The sequence below is a fragment of the Marmota monax genome, unplaced genomic scaffold (assembly GCF_021218885.2).
Source record: "Marmota monax isolate L192 unplaced genomic scaffold, Marmota_monax_Labrador192_F-V1.1 WCK01_AAM20220418_F8-fsc00071, whole genome shotgun sequence".
NCBI lineage: Eukaryota > Metazoa > Chordata > Mammalia > Rodentia > Sciuridae > Marmota > Marmota monax.
In genome coordinates this window covers 4,014,971-4,030,610 of record NW_026695217.1, presented here as the reverse complement: position 1 = coordinate 4,030,610, position 15,640 = coordinate 4,014,971, and the positions used below count along the sequence as shown (strand labels likewise).

General features: G+C 37.1%; 1 long non-coding RNA gene across 1 annotated transcript in view; it reads left to right on the top strand.

The window, feature by feature from the left end:
• LOC131423728 (uncharacterized) overlaps positions 1 to 15,640 on the top strand; it is a 47,250-nt gene that overhangs the window by 14,284 nt on the left and 17,326 nt on the right. The window contains exon 3 of the long non-coding RNA XR_009225647.1: positions 5,812 to 5,896. This is a non-coding gene — a long non-coding RNA (uncharacterized LOC131423728). The remainder of the gene's footprint in view (positions 1 to 5,811; positions 5,897 to 15,640) is intronic.

The window sequence follows — 15,640 nt, the reverse complement described above, 5'->3', positions numbered from 1 at the left end:
AGGATGGAGTATGTGAGGGAGGCCTTGCTCTCTGAACCTAGTCTAGGCTAAATGAAGCCCATATCAAATAAAAATCTCAGGTGTGTATCGATTTTAATAATTTATGCTTTTTCAAGTAATTGGATTTTTAAAAGTGTCAACAATATAACAATGGGTTTCATCATCAGCCTAAGTTTCTGCGGTCTAACAAATTAGAACATTCAAGCAGCTTTTCAACACTGTCACTAAAGAAGCACTTCAAGGAAACATTAGATATCAGCATTTAAGAGAACAAAACATTCAAGTTTGGGAAAGGGCACCATGATATGATGGCTTATTAGCCCATTCTTAAATATTATTTAAGAAAGCTACTTTCATTTACAAAGAACACATTGATGGAGCACAAACTCCTTCTGAGAGGGCTTCATTCAGCAAGTACAGAGACCAAAGGCTCAAGGAAGCCGGCAGATGCCTTCTCAGGCTGTGATGTGTGCTTCCATTAGGCTTAGACTTTTCATATTTGTCCTTTGATAAACATAACTTTGAAACATATTTGGTGATACAGTTTAAAATGTGACATCCTGAAACCCCTTCTCCTTTCTGTTATGCTAAAATTCCCTCTGAGGTAATGGGGCAGGATGGAGAAGAGGGGTCATGTGTTGTAACCAGCTGTGATGCTCAGGGGCCTGGAGGCCATGAGGCCGTGCCCAGAGGTGGGCACGTGCTTTCTGCTGGTGTTGTTCTGGTGCCTGAAGGTGCTCCACTTGGGAACTGACTTACAGACTGTGGTGCTGGCCCAACAGAACCTCTGAAGGTGCAAAAGCCTGAAGAAGAGAGGAGAGAGCCTCTGTCAGGGGGAGTGTGACAAGAAGAGGGTAGGCAGGAACAGGAATAGCCAGGACTAAGGATGCTTTGAAGGTTCTGTGAATAGAGGGGAGTGACTAATGCCGAGAAGAGTGCAGGCACGGTGAAGCCTTTCAAAGACATTGAAATCCAATGAAAGCCATTTCCTCTCAGCTGCTGTCCTTGTGCAGACCTTGACTCCTGGGAGAGTGTTGTCTCCACTGCAGCCAGGAGAGTCTGAGCACCTGTCCCACCCTGGCCCTCTGCACCTCTGTCCAGCATTCTGCTCAAAGCCAACGCCCGCCTCCTGCTTACCAATCTCAAGTGGCTAGATTTCCTGAAAGTCTCCCCACCTCTGCTCCAGCCCCACCTGGATGCCAGCCTCCCTGCCTCAAGCACTCTTCTGCATCTGTGAGCCCCTCCCATGCTTGGTCCAGACACCCATCCAGTGTTCACACATCTGCCTTACCAAACTCTTCACCCCACCTGCATACCCACCCTCTTCCCCTTCTGTGCTTTATCTCCACCTTCAATTCTCACTACCCCCTTTGGCCCGCAGCAAAGGAAGCTCCAGGAGAGACAGCAGCGACTGTCAGACTGTCATCTCCTACCCTGCTGACACCTCAGGATACATTAGAGGGGCGGGGGGAGGGGGGAGTGCTGAAGGGACTAGATAGATACTTGCAGAAGTGGTGGGGTCGCAATGGCAATGTCATGAGATTGACCAAACCATGTTATGTGAACACATAAATAGGTCACAACGAATCTCACTATTAGGGATAATTATAATTCACCAAGAAAAATTTAAAACATTAAACAATCTCAGGAAGGAAGGAAATGGTAAATTAAAAGTAATTTGTCTGAAGAGGAAATAATAGCTAAGATTGACCTAATAGGCAACAAATATCACATTGAGCATGTTACATAGGTAATCTCATTTGCTATTTACAACAAATCTGTGTGACTGATACCACACTGGACCTGTTTTACAGGGGAAGCCATGGGCCAAGGCAATAATGTGGCAGAAACATGGTCATAGGGCATTTGTGAGGAGCTAAATCTGATCTTCTGACACCAGAATTATTGTCCTTTGACTTTTGATTACTTAGGTATGCATGAAAACTTTTGTTAACTATGATATTAAAAAATCTCAACAGAGCTATTGGGACAAACCATCCTGATTGATTTATGTGCATTAATCCTCAAACAAAGTGGTAGAGTGGAAGACTTGTTCACAACTATAATATATCTATTTTGTCCTAACATCAAACCTTAGAGCAAAATTTACTTTTCTGAAAGAAAAACAATTCAACAAGTTCAACTTTCTCTCTTATTTCTCTCTCAGGGAATGTTATTATGTTACCATTTTCCCCTGGAGGACTTCAGATTCTATATTGAGAGGCAAAAGAAATGGACATAGTAATAACCTCCATGGTTTTCAGTATTATATTAGTTGATTTATAAAGGAGAATTGAAAAGAAATATACCTGTTTCCAAATTGTGTCAAAATAATATTTGACTCATTTTGTAATCTTAAAATTGATAAAGTATACTACAGTAAAGAAAGTATATTATATAAGGATTTCATATCCTTATAAGTTATGTTTATTTCTGTTTTTTTTTCCTTAGTGAATGTGAGTGGTCTTTATCTCCTCAGAAATAAAGTATCTTTCATTACTCAGAAATAGAGCTCAAGGTGATTTTGATATGGCATTGTTCTATCTCAGAGTTCTGCAATTCTACTTCATTTTCCTTTACTGTGTCTTGTATCTCCAACAGGAAAAGGAATAAACCTGGGAGAAAAGGAAAAGAAATATTAGTGAAAAATAGGAGAACAATTTAAAAAGAATTATAAAGATGGAGTTTACCTACCATGAGCCCTTTCAGTTCAACACCTGTGCCGGTCAGGTTTCCACAGGAAGCAGAACCAATAGGCGTATGTCTCGGGAGAGTTAGTGGAAATTGGCTCACACCATCATGGAGGCTGAGAGTCCCACAGTCTGCTGTCTGCAAGCTGGGGAACCACCAATGGTATGATTTGGTGAGGCCAAAGGCCTGAGGACGGAGCAGCTGCTAGTATAAGTCTAGGTCTGAGACCTAAGGCTTGAGATCTAGGAGCACAGATGTCTATGGCAGGGGAATATAGATGTCTCAGATCTAATGGGAGATGAATTCACCCTTTTCCACCTGTTATTTTACTTGGACTCTCAAAGGATTGGTTGGCACTGCCCACCTTGGGTGATATGTCATCTACTGACTCCAATGCAAATTCTGCAGGAATAAGTAGTCATATTGGTAACCTCCTATGGTTCTGTTTCTTCGGAGTCTCTGACTAATATGAGTGTAATAGTCCTCAGGAACTGATGATTAAAGTTAGTTCAAATTTGAGGCTCAGGGCTAATATTGAGGAGAGACACATTGACAGGGAAATACTGTCTGCTCCTCAAGCAAGAGAGAAGACTGATTTAGACAAAGAAAAACAGGACTGAACTAATTAACCCAAATGAGTCCTAGTCCTCTGATGCAAAATCCATGTGTGTCCATTATGACTCTGGAGGTAAATGTCTTCAGCAAATTCATGTTTATTTCTAAATGACCTGGAATAGATTTGGAATGCTCTTTAAAGATAAGTAACCACTATAAAAATGGGCTTTGTAAGCTTTGTGATTGTGGTATGCCTTCATATAGGTCTTGCTAAATATTATGCTGAGATAGGAGTTCACACTTTAAATTATACATAATAAACCTACAAGTATATTTTTAGTTCTTCCCTTTTCTTTCCAAATGTAAATGTGAGATTCAGAGTAATTTTTTTAAAAAAATTTTAATATATTTTTTTTTAGTTTTAGGTGGACACAATATCTTTATTTTATTTTTATGAGCTGTTGAGGATCAAATCCAGCGCCCCGCACATGCCAGGCGAGCACACTACCAGTTGAGCCACATCCCCAGCCCTCAAACATAGTAATTTTTGATTCTGTTACTGGCCTTTGGCATGTAATTCTAAATGCCTCTCAAGTCCTTCTAAGACCATTAATGAACACTGATGACTAAATATTTTCAAAATTTCAGGTCTGAAATTGAGCTGTCACATAATGCCTTCTATTAGAAGACAATTTTTCCACAGAAAAATAAAAGTCACTCTTATCAACCTGTTTTTCCTAATGCAGTATTTGAAAAGGAAGACCTAACTAATCAAAAAACTGAGTAATATTTCCTTGGTATTATTTATGTGCATGTAATTGCATATAATTTTTATTGATAAATGACCTTAGCATGTCTGGAGTATATATTTATTTTTCATAGTGTGATATCTTTTATTATCCTATAAGATTCAATGTTTTGATACTCTTGGTCTATGATTTTGTGGGTTTTTTTGTTTTTTGTTTGTTTGTTTACTGTTTCACTCTATAATACGAATGATAGATTTATAAAAATATTAGATAATATTTTATTTTTCTCTGTTGTCACTATGATTGTTAAGACAATTAGATGTCAGGGTTTGGAGTGTGTAAGAGAATCTTTGATAATCGTTCTATCATTTCAGTACTGTTCGTAGCTTTTTATCTGCTGTTATGTGTGTATATATTTATTAATATGTATGTGGTTCTGATATAGAAATTAATTAGCTTAGAGGGATTCCAGTTTTTCTTATTTGAAAATTTTATAATATTCTACAAAGATGTTTTTGTTTGTATTACAGCCCATTTTTACATGTTTTTATGTATTAAAATAATTAATTTGAACATTTTTCCATATGTGAATGATTCTTAGATTAGATAATTATTTAAGAAATTATCAGCTGCTTCTTTTTCCCTTTTCTTTTTTCTCTTTACCTTAAGCAAGGCTGTAGAGAATATGGGTTGTATACTAGATTGAAGAACCAGGAAGCCCGAATTCAGATCAAAGCTTAATAGTTGAGTGTTCTTTGATGTTTAAAACAAGAAGTTTTTAAAATTTGTCATCCTTAAAATCCTCCCACTATCTTCCAGGGTTGTGGTGAGAACTGGGTGGAATGTGTAATCAAAGCCGTTAGAGTGCAGCCTGATACACTCTCTGCACTATGTATTTGTAGATATAGGAGTCTATTTGCCTCAATCACTTAGTCTATTTTTTTTCTTTCATGGATGGATAAGGAAGTACATATTGAAGTGTTGAAATTGCCTTGGTTGGATTTTCTTACATTAAATATATACAATTTTCTTGGGAAAATACTCATTTGACTATATTATGATATTTGTGGGAATACCACACTATGGCTGTACCTCCAGCTAAAATTTTAAAGAAACTATAGTTTTCAGAAATCAAAATCTCCATGATTTACCATATCGCATCTTTGAAAAGAAGCTCTTAGAACTTTTTATTACTCTTCTGAACAGACCAAAACATTTTCTCTGCTGAGTTACATTCCCTTTCCTGTTGGTTGCTTGTGTGTCTGTAACAGGTGCACATTTTGATAATCACAAGATGTCTCTGCTGGAAGGGACCTTGCCCATCTCTCAGTGTACAAGATATCTTCCCTTCACAGAGGGGGCAGCTAAGGCCAGAGAGGCTGAGTGACCTCCTCAGGGAACCTGAGCCCACTTCAGGCTTCTTTCAGGAACTCAGAAGTAATCACAAAGACCTACAAAGAAAACTTTATGATTTCACTCCTGCCTGTTTCTCTGAGCTCAGAATATCATTTCTAGTTTATCATATTAAGAAATAATATTAAAACCAACTGAAATGGCATGAAAACTCACTTTCAAGGGCCCCTGGCTCAAACACTGGCTCTAGCTCCCCCAGTTTCCCACATGACTCAATTGGTGTGAATGTGTTACTTTGTAGTCCCTGGGATTGGTAAATTTTTCACTAATTATTTATTTGGAAAATTGATCATACAGCGTGACAGATACAGCTGTGATGGCACTTGTGTTCTCGTCACATGAGCTAGTTTGACAGGTACCTGTCATTTAAGAGAATTGATTGTTTTCTTATTTTCTTTGATAGACTTCATGGCAATTCAAAAGGATTGGTGTCATATCTTCTCAAAGTTCCTGTGCCAGAACATCTGTCATCCTACAGAAGTGCCAAAGTAAGTTGTCCCCAAAATGCAAAGTCCAGCTTGATTCCCCATTGTGTAGCATGCTGTTAAAAGCCCTCTAGATAACACTGTCCCATTCCAAGTGCAGACCACACATCTTTGGTGAATTTTAAGGGTAACCTGCTGTATGGAGAGAAGAGGTCATGTATAATGTTTTGTCAGATGTGACTTCAGCCTCTCCTATCTTTGGTTCTAAGTTTAGAAGCAGGGCAGTTTGCTTTTTAACCCAACACAGAGGGGTTTTATTTATGCTTTTTTTGTGGATACCTCCGAGACAGCCTAGATTTGCAATGTCCTAAAAGCTCCTAAGCAAAATTACAGTATGGAGGTGGGCCATGTTCTCCCTAACAGCAAGTGTGTGTGTTGGGGGGGCGGGCACACAGGCACGCACACATGGGTGCCCATGAAGCTCCAGAAGTCAACAACTAGATGCAAACTCACCAGTTGCCCCCTGTACCTCGACCCCAAGGGCTCAGAGAGTGCAGGTGAGATACTTCCAGCTCTGGAGGGGTCTTCACAGTGCTTCGTGGGGGAGGCAGGGTACAATTACAGCACCCAGAAAGCCCTCGTGCCAGATCATAACTTTAACAACATAGGCATCGTCGTCCTCACTGCAGACTTTTGAAACTGAGCTGAGAGGAGCAGAGTTATGGAACTCCATGATGGGATGAATCTGTGATGTTATATGGTGCTTAGTTTTAATACCTAGATAAAGAAATTTTCAGTAGTGTCCTTTAGTGTCCAGAAGGTTGATTGTGTTGTTATATAGCACACACCCACACCTGTGCTTCAGTTGAGGTCCTATCCTGATTCAAGAGCTGCTTAATATACTGGATGGATATGCTGAAATTTGTGTTAGTAATACCCTTTGATAGTCATCTTATAAGTGCTATTTAAAACTAGAAATTGTGCACTGATTTGCATTCTGCCATGTTATATGACAGTGCTGTTTCCATAAACCTTTAAGTGGAACAGTGGAATGAATCTGACCTCACTTTCCTACTTTCCTGTGGGCATAGATGAATATACCACAGTGAATCTTACCATCACATATATCCCCAGGACACTAACTAAAAACAAATAACCAAAAGTGAACAACAGAAAGATCATTCAAGCAGAGGGGAAGGGAATTGGGGTAAGGAGGAGGGGAGGGACAGGTAAAGTACTAGGGACTGAACTATAGAAAATTGTATTCCATGCTTTTATGATGATGTCGAAATGACTCCTAAAGCTAAGTATAACTAGAAGAAGAAACAGTAAAAATGAATTAAAAATTAAAAAGGAATGCAAAAATGTTAATTATGATTTAAGAATTATTAAAACCTTGCCAATCTGATAGGTTTAAATGTTTTGTTATATCTCTTTCCTATAATTTTAACATCTTTTATCCTTATTAACTTTAAGCATTTATGACAATAATATTACAATATGTATTATGTAATAACTATTATATTAGCTTTTGTTCTTTGTTGAATTGCTTATGTAATAATATGTGAGGTCTGCATGAATTAAGTGAATTTACCTCATGAAAGCATTTATACTACAAATGTACTAGTACCCCTTTGTCTGTGGAAGATATGTTTCAAGATACCTAATAAATGTGTGAAACTGAATAGGACCCAAAACTGTAAAGCTACTAAATATGTCTTTAGACACATTGCTAAATGGCAAGGAAATTGGACAACGTGTCATATGGGCAATTGTGAAAAGTCAATTTAGATTCAGTGCTTAAGAGTGGTAGAGAAGCAGCCTCCCCTGATAATGGGAAGAAAATTTGTATTCATTTCTTTGAATGCTTTTGGTCCATTGCTCAGCTGAAGAAATTTTCATGTGAAGAGACATCATTGCATTCCCTTAGTTCCTATTTGGCTGCCAAGAGATTAAGTTTATGCTCTGGTGACTGATTAATTCCCACTCTGTGGAACAGCTCATATTTGCAGGCATTCAGGGAGATAAACAGGAAAAACTCTAAATTCCTTTTTGTAAGTGTTTATTTATTTATTTTTATTTTCACTTTCAAGTTAAGCTGAAAGTCTGTAACACCAGATATTAAGCCTCAGGTTTGGTTTCCGGTTAATAACTTTCTCTGTTTTGGTTCCCTTTGATTTTTCTTCTCCTGAAATTAGATATTTCATTTCTGAAGTTAATCTCAGTGGGTGCCTATTAACTGGGTGCAGACCACAACAATACCTAACCAACAACTCCATAGTTCCTTTCCTTGGCTTGGTTTCTGATCTTTGTGAAGAATGGAATTTAGAAGTTTATTACTGACCAGAAAAATGTAGAAAACCAGAACTGGAAGGTCTCTTTTGAGATGGGGCAGCAATCTTGGATTAGTCACAAATCAATGAAGACTGACTGCAGCAAAGAAGCAAGAGTCAAAACAAATATTCTCCCCCTAGTGTTTGTTCTGCATCATAGACAAGAAAATATGAGCTAGAAATGAACGAGGATCAACTACAGATCAGGCTGTTGAAAGGAGATTGAAAGCACTGATAGTTACCCCCCACCAGACACACCTTACCCTGAAATCTGGCTTCTGCATTTCTTTGCTATTTGTCAAAATGACTCCTAAAGCTATGTATAACTAGCAGAAGAACCAGTAAAAATAAATTAAAAATGAAAAAGGAATGTTAACTATAATTTAAGAATTATTAAAACCTTTCCAATCTGATAGGTTTAAATGTTTTGTTATATCTCTTTCCTATAATTTTAACATCTTTTATCCAATTTTAACATCTTTTAGCCAATTTTCTGTATAACAGATTTCAGCTTGTTTATCCTTGCAAGTGGTTTGGATTTTTTTCTTTGCTGTCATAGACAGGATAACTGAAAATTGTCTTGAATAGTATACGGTGCCAACAGGGAAGCTAGGGCCAGCGGGTAGATGCTCTAAGGAAACTAGGAAATTCTAACAAGTAGATTTGTCTTTATAAAGTTACAATAATCGTCCTCCAGGTCTTCATTCATTCTTCAAGGTTATTTCCTACAGGGTTTTAATTTTGTATGAAGAGCAAAACTCTAAGTACCCTTGGAAGAGAGAGCAACTTGAGTTAAATATGCATCAGTGGGAGCCTGATGGAAAATTGTTTCCAAGAACCAGAGTTGATAACATGTTTATGTTCAAAGTTTAAGTTGCTCAGGGGAAGAGGAGCATGATGCATTATGAGAAGCCAAACTGGGGTTGGACCTAGTGTCTTCCTGGAATTGGACCAATGAACTAGCACTTTTAATCTAATTTCGCATATTAAAATTGTTAGGTCATTACTCTGACATATTGATGTTGACTCACTATTAACCCTTTTCCACTCTAGAAAAAAGAACGTGCTTTGAAAAGTACTTGAAGCAGGACTAGATATTTTCCAAAGTCAAAGAGAATGAGATTATGTTACAAAAATACTAAACATGGATGCCTATTCACAAATCAAAATGTATTGTAACCTATTTGAAATCCCAGATGAGTAAAATGTTCTAGATATTCTGGTGATGTGAAAATAAATATAAAAGATGAATACTATATCCAGATATATGAATTACATAGAAATGAGAATTTTCTTTCTTGGATTGTGCATCAAATATATGGCCATGTCTGTTTTACTTACGTTGCATGACACTATGTCACCAATGTGAATTGATAGCTCTATTACTCTGTAAAAGATATTGCTGAGATTTGCTAGTTCATGTTTCATGTGCAACATTTTTTTTCATTTCTTGGAAAATTCATTTAATCTGACAGCTCTAATTTTACAGAATTGCTCTTTCAAGACCTATCTGAGGTTGCTCTTTATATCAGTATTGCACAACCTCCTTCATATTTTCTCAGCTCACAATCTAGACATAACTCTCACAAAACAATGTGCATATTTTATTGTCTGTATTTCTGCTGTCTTTGCCAATATGCTAAGAAGACTGGAGTATGGTCTTTGGAGACAAACTTGCTAACCCCAAGCATTTCAAGGGTGAAGTTCATATCTCAAAAAACATAGTCCCTAGAACATCCACAGATGCCCCGAATAAACACTGAGCATTCCATACCTTCTTTTTCTATGCAGTTTATCATATGCATCCATAGATGTCTAAAAATAGTTCCTTTCATGTAAAGTAGAATGCAGAGAAATTGTGTTAGTCTTATAGCCTGAGTGGTAATAGGATATGACCTATCCTATTAGATCCTGTGATAGGATATGACCAATTGACTTTCTGGTAAAATTAAAAACTTTATTCTCTCCTTGTAAATAAAATTACAAAAAAGTATTCCCTTTCCTTTCTCTTTACCTATGGCCTGTCACTCCCTGTAGTATGAACACTGGCTGGCCTTCAGTGTTTCTTTTGATATTTCCCCCACTCTTCACCCATTTGTGTGTTCAGTTTGTATAAAGTTCTAAATATTTATTTCAAGTCTCCTCTTCTTCCTAAACCAGTGAACTTTAGACAATTGTTTAATTGTCCATTTTTCCCTGAAAACTCTTCCTATTATGGTCAGTTGTGGACACTCTCAATGACCCTTCCTTCTTTATCCACAAGTGTTGGCCACAGGGGGATAAGGTAATTTGAACATAAGACTAAAATGACATATAAGTTTTTATAAAGAATTTCAGAGAGGATCCCACAATTTAATGTATTTCCCTCACATTAAGATGTTCAACCCTAGTCTTCCTCTTAGCCCGTTTTGCTGACTTCATCCTAGAAGACAGCCAATTGCTTTGCCCATCTCCACCATTTGCAGCTGGGGTTTCCCTGGTGCACTTTGAAGGCCCTGTAGAGTTGGCTCTGGTGTTGTTTCTGTTGCCTACGGGGCTGTAGTAGATACCAGTAGTACTAACAGTGCACCACGTTGCAGCCAATGTCCTCCAAATGCAGTCATTAATTTAATCTTCACAACAAACCAAAGAGAGTAGAACTATCATTTTCTACAACTTTGTCCTTCTTTTTCAAAGGTGCTTTGACATTTCAAGTTTCTCTTCATATGCACAATAGTTTTACAATTAATTTTGCAATTTTGACAAAAAAACACACCTGCTATAACTTGATTGAGTTTACACTCAATGCCAATGCAGTGATCAATTCCAATGCTCTGTATCAATTTAGAGAGGGTTGGCGTCTTAATACTACTGCGTGTTTCCAACCATGAATATGCTACCTCTATTCATTCAGGTCTTCATAACATGTCACGGCAGCGTTTTTTTTAGTTGACAGGTCTTTCCCATCTTTTAATTAGTTATTCCTTTTTCATATTTCCATACTATGTTTAAAATTTCAATTCCTAATTTTCTATTTCTAATATATGAAATATCATTGATTTTTACATTAAAGTTGTATACAGTATCAACCTAAACTCATTCATTATATTTGGTCGCATTCAAAGATTTTCAGATTTTTTCCCCATAGACTAGGGATAAGCAACCTTTAAAAAATAGGATCTTGGACTGGGGTTGTGGCTCAGGGGTAGAGCACTCGTCTAGAATATGCAAGACCCTGAGTTTGATCCTCAGCACCATATAAAAACAATAAATAAAATAAAGGTATTGTGTCCAACTACAACATTTTTCCCCTTTCAATTTCCTTGTGAAGTCAGATGCTACTTAAATGCATGTGAATTTGCATACAAATGTTTTAAATTTCTCAGTTATTTCCTTGTTATTAATTGATTATTTAATCCCATATTTGTCACTGCATGTATTTTGTAAGACTTGAATCTTTTTTCATTTACAAAAATAAAATATTTAAATAAAAAAAGGTTCGTGCAGAAATGTACTTTGCAAGCTATATGTTTCTTTCTTAAACTCCTCAACTCTGCCACAGTGTGAAAGAAAGTGGTCAGAAATTATGTCCACACAAATGAACATGGCTGTGTTCTACCATTTTGTTGATTGGTGTTTGAATGTTAAGGCCACCTTGCATTATGTGACAACCTTTGCTGGTAAGGACTTATCATCACATAGTATTGGTTCCACTTGCTCAGCTCCTGTGTGGCTCCCTGCATGTATGCTCATGAGGAGTGTCCACCAGTAGTTTCCAATTGTTCTAATGTCTTTGTCAAGTTTTTGCATCAGGATGATGTTAGCATCATAGAAAGAGTTAATTACTTTCTCTTCCTTTTATTTTCTGGAGGAATTTGTGTTTAAGTTTTATTATTTCTTGTTGAAGTTTTGGAGAGAACTCACCTGGGACCTGCATTTTTCCTTTCTGGACATTGTTAACCTAAAGACTCAAATTCTCTAATAAATACCTGGATATTCATGGCATCTCTTTCTTCTTTAATACAGGTCTTGTAGGTTGTGTTCTGTAAGGGATTTTTCCATGGAAGCCATAGTTTCAAGTTTCATGGCATAAATTTAATCATGGTGCTTTATTATTATTCTTAAAATATCTGTATGAACAGAATGCTCTATTATTATCCTTTAAAACACGGTAGTTATATAGTGATATAAAGTCTCTGCTTCCTGATGTTGGTTATTTCTGTTTCCTTTCTCTCCTGATAAATCAGATTAGAAATTTATTAATTTACTGATTTCCTCAAAGAACCAATTTTGTTTTTGTAATTTTTTCCTACTTAATTTTTCTGCTTTGTTATAACTGATTTCTACTCTGATTCTTATTATTTCCTATTCTCAACTTTAAAGTTTCGCTTGTCTTTCCTTGTGTCATAGATAAAAGGTCCGTTCTGTGAGGTCATAGGTTTGATACTTTTCTTTGAAAATACACATATTCATTGCTAAATGCATCCTAATAATAGTGCTTGAATTGCATCCCACAGAGTTTCATATATTTTCGTTTTATTTCATATTAAACACTTTTCCCCTTTTAATTTCCTTGTGAAGTCAGATACTACTTAAATACATGTGATTTTGCATATAAATGTTTTAAATTTCTCAGTTGTTTTCTTGTTATTAATTGATCATTTAATCCCATATTTGTCATTGCATGTATTTTAAGACTTGAATCCTTTTGCATTTACAAAATTTGATGGTCTAAAATATGCCTTATATTGGTAAATGTTTTATGTGTTCTTAAAAAAATATGAGTTTTTTGATGTTTCCTGCAATACCTCCCAAACATCAATTAGGTCATATTGGTTGGCAATGTTGTTTAAGTAATATTCATATTAAATTTCTTTTTATTCTTTAAAAATAGAATAAAATAGCTGTCCAAAGAGAAGGCAGTTGTAATCTTCAGCTATAAATACTGATTATGAATTTCTTTGGCATCCCTATCATTTTTGCCTATCATGTATTTCGAAGCCCATTAGTGGGTACTTAAATACTTTTAAAATCCTCTCAAGAAATTGATCTCTTTATTCTAAAATGGCTTTCTTTTACCTTGCCAATATTCATTGCTTTTTTCTCTACTTTATCCAACCTTAATATAGATACTCAAACTTCCTCTTGATTAGATTTGCCAAGGTGTTTTTTTTTTCCTCATATGTTAATTAGCCTTTTACATTGGATGTGATTAAGTAGGAACCAAGGCACACTCACCTGTAATCCCAGCAACTGAGTGGCTGAGGCAGAAGGATTGGGTTTATGGTGTCACAAGTTCAGTCCGTGGTAGTAAGCCCAGAGGTTTGAGGCCATTCTGGACAACATAGCAAGGCCCTATCTGAAATAAGAGAAAACAACAAAACATATATATCTGATGTGATTGTTCATATGGCAAGATTCAAATGTATCTTCTTCCTACATATTCTTCTTTTGTTCTTCTATGCCTTTTTTTTGGAGTTAATTGTATTAAAGTGTTCTCAATTTATCTCATGTTATCATATTAGCTTTAAATCTTTATTATTTCAATCCTTACTCTGTGCTTTATATCATCCTTTACATATTTAACTTACTGGCCTCCCGCCCAATGATAGTAGAGTTTATGGGTATGTTAAAATAGTAACTTGCATTCCTCCCACTGAATTACTATTCTCTTATTTTAATTTTTGCATGTTAATATTCCATACTTCCTATTACTTGTGTTTAAAGAATCAACTTAAATGATAAAAAGCCTTTACTGAAGTTACCTGTTATGGTTTGGGTCTGAGGTCCAAAGCTCCTGTTAATGCAGGAATATGCAGAGGTGAAATGACTGGATTATGGGAGCTGAAACCCCATCAGTCCATCCTAGATTGAATAGCCTGGGTGCTAACTGTAGGCAGGTGGGGCATGGCTGGAGGATGTGGGTCACAGGGTGGGGTGGGGGTCCCTGTACATTGTATGTGCCCTGTAGCCCCTTCTCCTCCCTCCCTCCCTCTACTTCATGGCTGGCATGAGTGTAGCAGTATTCCTCTGTCACACCTTTCCTCCTTGGTGTTCTGCCTTATCTTGGGCCCAAATCGATAGAGTCAGCCTACCATGGACTGAACCTCTGAACCATGAGCCCAAAGTAAACCCCTCCTTCTCTTAAGTTATTCTTGTTAGGTATTTTGATCACAGTGAGGAAAATGTGACCAGCACATTACTGCTCAAGTTTCCTTTTGTATAGATGAATATCTGCATCTGGGCTGGTCTTCCTTCTGTCTGTCTTGACTGTAATTATCCTGGAACTCTGGGGATGTGGTTTTAAGATGTGGGGAGGGGAGGCATTCTAGTCTATCATCTAGTTAGTCTGAGATCCTTGGGGAAGGGAAAAACCTTTTCCTCTAAGTTCAGGACTCTCCAGATGTATTTTAAAATGGCCCCTTTTCTCTCCCCATGCCAGAGCCAGGAAGGGGACTTTCTTTTGGCTCCTCATACAGAAGAACTGTGTGACCAGCAGGCAACGCTCAGGGTGGCTGGTGTTCCCCTAAGATTGCTTTCCACTCTTTAGTGAGTTGTTGTCAAGTCACATGGATTTGTCAAAGTTATCCTGCCAGTTCCTAACTGTTTATCCACACAGTGGCTTCTTCTGAAGGCAAGATGATCTGGGTGGATTCTCTGTATTTGCCTGAATCGCCAACATTTTCAAGGGCAGATTACTTTGCTACACCAATTTTGTTCGATTTAAGAAAAATCATGGATTATTATGTTTTTCAGTTTCTTTCTTTCTTATTTCTTATTTTAAGCTGTAACTGATAACTTGTAAAATCTTTATATATTGTACCTGAAACTGGAAGTGGAAAATATCTTTAATAATTGGTTTTTAATTTTTTTATTTTGCCAATAATTCTAATATCTGTGTCAATTCCATATCTGACTTATTTGATTCATTTGTCTCTTCATTGCTGATTTTGTGTTTACCTGCTTTCCTGTATTCTTTCCCATATCTTTTGCTAGATGCCACACATTGTAAATTATACCTTGTTTTGAAATCCTTAAAATATTCCCAATATTTGTTCTGGGATGTATTAACTTATTTTGAAATAGTTCTGAGTTTTCAGGTATTGGTTTTATGCTTTGTTAAGCAAAACTGAAGAGGCATAGTCTAGGATGCATTATTCTCTGCTGCTCAGGAGGGTAAGATCTTTCTGCATAGCCAGCCCTATCCCTCCATGATCCTGAGGGTGTCCAGTCTGGTTAGTGGGAGCAGGACTTCTAGGGACTGGTTCTTCCCATTCTTCCAGGTCATTTTTTTCCTTAGCTTCAAGGAGCCTCTTAGTCACACACACTGATGAACACTAGTCTAATGTCCTAGAAAGATGCTCCTCAGACCTCTCCACCTGCCTGGCTTTGCAGTTGTCCCCTTGGCCTGCTTTTGTAAACTCTAGCAAAACTGGTTTTCCTGGACTCTTGGCTCTGGGAATCTGCCACTCCTCCCTCAGTCCCCTTCCTGTGG